The 7513-nt window shown below is 40.8% G+C and overlaps 1 non-coding gene across 1 annotated transcript; it reads left to right on the plus strand.

Annotated features, from left to right (window-relative positions):
- Positions 1-5712: 5712 nt before the first annotated feature.
- On the plus strand, positions 5713-5819 carry LOC117127641. Its single transcript, XR_004450661.1, has one exon. It is a non-coding gene; the product is annotated as a small nucleolar RNA R71 (small nucleolar RNA).
- Positions 5820-7513: the final 1694 nt, after the last annotated feature.

A 7513-nucleotide genomic window follows, 5' to 3' on the forward strand; every position in this document is an offset into this window, starting at 1 on the left:
AATGTTATGATCTTGGGTGTTAGCGATGTTGTTGCTTCCACTGAAATTTGATATGTGGTTGCCTTGAGCATCGTAGACTATAATTGAGTGAGAAAGCACGGACCCTTATGTGATATTTGTATAAACTACGAGGACTATGTTGCAAGTCCTGCAGTTTCTTTTAAAGATGAGTCGAGAGTTACCATCTTGGGTTTGATCATCTTATATGTCTTGAAAGACATAACGATTTCATAAAGGTGGATGGTTGGTTTATATGGTCAATACCAAAACGATTCTATTATATACAAACCTGACCAATGGCTTAAAAGTGTGTTATTAAAGTCGTTCGGTGAATATAATGAAATTTTATGAAAAGAAAGGTTACAAAGGGCATGCTGAAGAATTAGAACAGATATTATAGGAAATACAAGGATCTAGTTTCTTACACTTGCAAACAAATGAATAATAAGCACAGAATTATATACTAAGCACGTGTGTGTGCCTTAGGATTAGGAACGAATATTGTTGGAAGAGCTTGGAGGCTGAGCTGTACTTGAACGGTGACATCGGTAGCGAGAGGTGCATGGTACTTGTGGTCTTTTAAGGGCTGTAAACAATTATGATAAGAAACATATGATTGCCTACGGTCATAATCCAATATAATTCAGTATAAACCCACTATTTTCGATCAATTTGCTATTATTTATAAATATATTAAAGTCATAATCATTTTGTCTATATTTTTAGTATAATAAGAACATTTAGTGGTATCGGTACCTTCGTAACTTATGCGTGACTTCAACTGATCAGGACGAGTTTTGGACGGTTTATGTTGAATGTTTTTCTGTCCGGAGTGCCGTGACGTGCTCCCCGGAGTTGCAATTTTGGAATTGGCGTGCCCACTTCCTTCCAAGTTCCTTGATGTTAGGAGTTTTCAAGGCTCCTAAGACAAATGTTGTAGTATAGAAGATTGTCGAACCAGTTCTGAGGGATATCAAAGCACTGAGAATACAAGTACTCACTTAATCTAAGTGCAACCAATGATTTAGATGGGTTTTAAACTACTACTAAACTAGAAAGCAATAACAGAATGAAACTTTCTTGACTAAGGGAAAAGAGAACTCATGGGCATAGGGATTAGACCTTGGGTGATCAAGTATCGAACTAAGGATGGCAAATGATCAATCAAACTATCAACCTTAAGCCTAGACACAATTCTAAGCAAGCTCTATGTCTAGATGAATGCTCATTTGCTAACATATCTCAAACATCAAATGTCTTTGGTTGAATAATATGAAAGCAATCATTACTAACAAGTCTATTAGCTATCTTAGCATCTTTAACAACAAATGTCTTTGGCAAAGTATACTAAAAGCCTAGGAGAGTTGTCTCAGGCATTTCATCAAACACCTTTTGGGTGGGAAATGTCTATTGATCAACTTTTGAGTGGCCAACTCAGAAGATGCATTATGAATACTCTACTAGCAAGGAACAAGAATGATCTACACTAAAACATCCTAGAACTAACCTAATCACCCTTAATCTCCCTAACCCATGAATTCAAAAGGTGATTACTCACTAATCTCCATGATTCCTCTTAAACCCATGTTGGATTTCAGATTAATCATGTAGAGAAATAGATAAGAAATCAACAATAACACAAGAACATAACAATCAAAATCCAAGAGATTCTTGTGTATTTCTCAATAGATCAAAAGATAAAAGATAATCTGCCACTGGTGGCTACAAAAGATGTTTAAAACATAGGTTTTTCCAAGTGCAAAACGTCCAAAATAAATTGCAAAAAGGTCCTTAAGAAATCATGATTTTCGGCAGCAAAATAACGCGGAGCGACTTGCAGGTGTCGCTCCGGGAAGTCGCTCCAGGGCCGATTTTTGGTGTCTCCGGGCGAGAGGTCGCGAGCGACTTTGGTGTGTCGCTCCAACGGGTCGCTCTGGATCGGGAGCGACCTTGGTAGGTCGCTCTGAGAGGTCGCTCCAGGCTTCGCTTCGTGTCGTCTCTCCATAAAGACGCGAGCGACCTCGGGGTGTCGCTTTGGGAGGTCGCTCCGAGAGGGGTGTGAGATGCGAGCGACTGCACGGGGTCGCTCTAGCTAGGTCGCTCTGAGAGGTGCTTTGGAGCGACCTCATGACGTCGCTGCGGAACCTCGCTCCCATGCTCTGCTCGTCCAATGATCACCTGTTTCACGTCCTTTAAGCTCCAAATGCATCCAAATGTCCCCAAGAACTCCATGTGGCACTCCAACACCTAATGAGGACAATGAATGCAAAATGCAACCTAGACATGGCTAAATCCTAATCTATATGATGAAAATGCTAATGGATGAATGGATAAAACAATGCAAATATGCAAGATATCAACTCCCCCAAACTTGTTCTTTTACTTGTCCACAAGTGAACTTTCTAGAACTCATAGGGAGAGAGGTTGAAGGAGGGAGCACATAGCCAAAAGAAACACAACTAGCACACTCTCTTATTACACTCTAGCTTCTCTAGGCCTATCTTAACTCTTTTTGTTCTTACACTCATCATCAAGCATCCACACATTCAAATCAACCAACTCTCACATTCATTAAGCACAAAACATCAGGTGAATTCTTGCAAATGGTCCTTTGGTCCAAGTCATTTGGTTGGGTAAGGGAAGGCTTTTATTCAAGTGATTCAAGAGGTTCAAAATATATGATATTTAAGGTGGTTTACTCTCAAAACAAGTAGCCTTGACATTGCACATAATATATCTAAGAAAGGGACCAACTCATGCATACAATGCTCAATCTCCATTGTTCTACCCTTTTCCCAAACATACAAATCACACAATCATTTCCCAATGTCAAACCCTACTCACATCTCTCACCAAAAGATCCTAAGAACTTTAACTCCTTCTCTTTGAAATCTACAAGGGATTTTTCACAACCTCAAAACATTTCTTAGCTCCTAACAACTTTGCTAGCCCCCCTTTTTCTTTTCTTTTTCTTTTTTTTTTTTTTTTTTTTTTTTTTTTTTTTTTTTTTTTTTTTTTTTTGATTTCTTTTTTTTTTTATATATTTTTTTTTTTTAGGTTGGGGGCCAAGACTTTTCAAAACTAGAGCTAGAGGTTCTCTACTTATCCCAGAAAATCGATTCACTTAAGCACCAAGAGTCTATCCTTTTTATTTTTCATTTCTCCCAAATCATGATCACAACACTCACCCTCCCACCTATAGCTAGACAAAAAAAGTGTCCAATCTAGCAAAAATGAAGATCAAGCATTGTCGTTCCCGATACTCTCAACATTATGCGCATGTAAGACTTTCCGAAGAAGGCCTCACTCATCAAACAATGAAAGCTTAAAAGGAAGGAAAAGGTTTTGGGAGTGGTCTACCACTAGAGTTTGTCAAAAAAGATCGGCATAAAAGATGTGACAACTCAAGTGTGTATAGCCATGACTCAGTACACAAGGGACCATGAGCAAGAAACATTAAGTTCGTTCAGTTCAAATAAGATTGTAGTTGGCTTCAAAGACTGAGTTTCATCAATCAACAAGTTTCAGGAAAAGTTTTCAAGGCTCGAAACATACAAGTCTTTTTGAGAGGTGCAAAAGCTACTCAGGTGCAACGTAGTGTTCTTTACAAGGCATTTAAAATCATTGCTCCCAATGCAAGTGAATGCAACCTATATGCTCTAGACTCTCCTAGAAATGCAAATGATGCAAACTAAATGATTGTTTTTTTTTTTTTTTTTATATGCAAATAGGTATGCAATGCATAACTCAATGAAACAACATCAAAGCAAACATGATCAAATACTTGGTACCTCCCCCAAACTTGAGTTACACAGTCTCTGTGTTGTCAAGTAGAGAGAGATACCGAAAAGAAGACTAATATGCAAAAAATGAAATGGTATATACAAGGGAGTGTGGTGGTTTACCTTCTATAGGGAATGAGTAGAGGGAGATGCTCCCTCCTCGTCGTCCTCAGGTGGTAACTCTTCAAGATGCTCATCAGCAGGAGTGGCCATCTCTTCAATGTAGAAGGCTTGCCCGAACACAGTTGGTTTCCTCATTTTCTCCTTAATGTCAAAGTGGAGGATGTTCTCTTTACCCAAATGGAGATCAATCGTGCCTTCCTTCACATTAACAATAGCTCCTGCTGTAGCTAAGAATGGCCTTCCTAGAATCAATGGGTCTTGAGCCTCCTCACCCATCTCAAGCACCACAAAATCTGTAGGTATCTCATACCTTCCAATCTTCACAGGGAGGTCCTCTAAGATGCCCACAGGGTACTTCACTGAACGATCAGCTAACACCAAAGAGAGTCTACGCTTCTTGTACTGAGTGAATCCAAGCTTCTTTGCAACAGACAAAGGCATCAAGCTGACACTAGCTCCCAAATCGCAGAGACTTTTCTCAAATACCATAGGTCCAAGAGCACAAGGTAGTGTGAAGCTTCCTGGATCCTCTAATTTCTCTGGAACATCAAGCCTCTGGATGATGGCATTGCACTCATGGGTAAGAGTCATCATGCCGTCCATCTCCTTCTTCTTTGCAGCTACAACATCTTTCAGGAAATTGTTGTATTGAGGAATCAACATGAAAGCATCGATGATGGGCATTGCAACCTGAGCTTCACTCATTTGCTTCTCAAACAGAGCCTTGTACTTCTCTAGCAGCTGCTTCTTGAATCTACCAGGGAATGGAAGTTTGGGTTCATAGGGAGGAGGAACAAAAGAACTTTCACTTGCTGGAGTTACAACTTCACCATCTTTTACTGTCTTCTTCTCTTCCCCAACCTTTCCTTTACCTTTGGCTTCCACTATCTTCTCCAAGATCTCGTCATTGATCTTCTCATCAACAATCACCACTTCATCATCTATGTTGATGGCAACCCCCTCACCTAGTTTCTCAGCATCCTTGGTGAGGGTTCTAGGAGGCAACTGTTTACCACTCCTAAGGGTGATAGCTTTGGCCTCCTTGGGATTTTGGTCAGACTTTCCAGGTAGAGATCCTTGCTGGCGATTCTGGTGAGTGTTCATGGAAGCAAACTGATTCTCTAAATTCCTGACTGTAGAAGCAAGGTGTGAGAATTTGTTGTTGAGCTCATTGTAGCTCCCATCAATCTTGGTATGAAGGTTCTTCAACTCATAACCAACATGCTTCTCACTTCTAGTCTGAGACTCCAAGATTTGTTTCAGTAAGGTATCAGTGCTGCTCTCTTGAGGAGCAGAGGAACCAGACGAGGGATTTTGCTGAGGCTGATAGCTGCCTTGCTGATTGTTCCGAGGCTGATAACCACTCTGCTGGTTGTTGGAATAGGACTTCTGTTGGTAGTTGTTGTACTGAAAGTTGGGTTCTTTCTTGTACCAGCTACCATTGTTGCTGATGAAACACAGCTCTTCCTGACCTTCCAAACCCTCAACTTCATGGACAACAGCTGGTGTCTCTTGGCTTGGGTTGCCAACAAAGTGCAGCTGCTCTTGGGTAGCTTTATCAGCAAGGAGGATGTCTATCTTATCCTGTAGAGCTTTCAACTCCTTCCTCGTTTGCTTATCCTCAGTTCTACTGCTTCTGTCGTGGTCTCCACTGTAGACTGCATCACTCTTAACCATGTTGTCAACCAGCTCCTCTGCATCCTCCTCAGTTCTCCCCAAGAAGAACCCATTACTAGCTGTATCCAGTCTGGCTCTGTACTTAGGGAGAGCACCACGGTAGAATGTGCTCAGCAAGCTCTCCTTAGAGAAACCATGGTGTGGGCATTGAGCTTGATAGCCCTTGAATCTCTCCCAGGCTTCACTGAAACCTTCCAAGCCCTTCTGTTGAAAGCTGGAGATCTCGTTTCTCAGCTTAGCAGTTCTTGAAGTAGAGAAGAACTTCTCCAAGAATGCTTTCTTGCAGTCATCCCAAGTGGTAATGGAGTCGCTGGGTAGAGACTTCTCCCACTGACGTGCCTTATCCCCCAAAGAGAAAGGGAATAGCTTGAGCTTTAAGGCATCTTCGGACACACCATTGGTTTTTGACAACCCACAGTAGCTGTCGAACCTGTCCAAGTGATCAAATGGATCCTCTAGAGCCAAGCCATGATACTTGTTGTTCTCAATCACGTTGAGAAGTCCTGACTTGATCTCAAAGTTGTTGGCTGCCACGGCGGGTGCTCGGATTCCCAATCTATGACCATGAATGTTGGGACGGTCGTAAGTGCCAATGGGGCGAGCTGCTCGCTGTTGGTTAGGTGGACCATTGTTGTTAGCGCCATTGACGCCTGCATCTTCTTGATGAACGTCTCCCATGTCAGTGTTCAGTCTCTGCAATTGAGCCTGATGTTCTTCTTCTCTTCTTTTTCTAGCACACTCTCTCTCTAAAGCTCTGATGTCTGCTGCTCTTGGAACTAGGTTTGATGGACCCCTGCTCCTCAAGTTCATACACCTGTAGATTAAAGGGAGGTGAAGAAAGAGAATCAGTAACAAAAGAAAATAAAAATGACTTAGTCTCAAGCAAGTGACTAAATCTCAATGTTTAAATCTACTCAGAATTTGGCAACGGCGCCAATTTGATGTTAGGAGTTTTCAAGGCTCCTAAGACAAATGTTGTAGTATAGAAGATTGTCGAACCAGTTCTGAGGGATATCAAAGCACTGAGAATACAAGTACTCACTTAATCTAAGTGCAACCAATGATTTAGATGGGTTTTAAACTACTACTAAACTAGAAAGCAATAACAGAATGAAACTTTCTTGACTAAGGGAAAAGAGAACTCATGGGCATAGGGATTAGACCTTGGGTGATCAAGTATCGAACTAAGGATGGCAAATGATCAATCAAACTATCAACCTTAAGCCTAGACACAATTCTAAGCAAGCTCTATGTCTAGATGAATGCTCATTTGCTAACATATCTCAAACATCAAATGTCTTTGGTTGAATAATATGAAAGCAATCATTACTAACAAGTCTATTAGCTATCTTAGCATCTTTAACAACAAATGTCTTTGGCAAAGTATACTAAAAGCCTAGGAGAGTTGTCTCAGGCATTTCATCAAACACCTTTTGGGTGGGAAATGTCTATTGATCAACTTTTGAGTGGCCAACTCAGAAGATGCATTATGAATACTCTACTAGCAAGGAACAAGAATGATCTACACTAAAACATCCTAGAACTAACCTAATCACCCTTAATCTCCCTAACCCATGAATTCAAAAGGTGATTACTCACTAATCTCCATGATTCCTCTTAAACCCATGTTGGATTTCAGATTAATCATGTAGAGAAATAGATAAGAAATCAACAATAACACAAGAACATAACAATCAAAATCCAAGAGATTCTTGTGTATTTCTCAATAGATCAAAAGATAAAAGATAATCTGCCACTGGTGGCTACAAAAGATGTTTAAAACATAGGTTTTTCCAAGTGCAAAACGTCCAAAATAAATTGCAAAAAGGTCCTTAAGAAATCATGATTTTCGGCAGCAAAATAACGCGGAGCGACTTGCAGGTGTCGCTCCGGGAAGTCGCTCCAGGGCCGATTTTTGGTGTCTCCGGGCG

The sequence above is a fragment of the Brassica rapa genome, chromosome A08 (genome assembly GCF_000309985.2).
Source record: "Brassica rapa cultivar Chiifu-401-42 chromosome A08, CAAS_Brap_v3.01, whole genome shotgun sequence".
Lineage (NCBI taxonomy): Eukaryota > Viridiplantae > Streptophyta > Magnoliopsida > Brassicales > Brassicaceae > Brassica > Brassica rapa.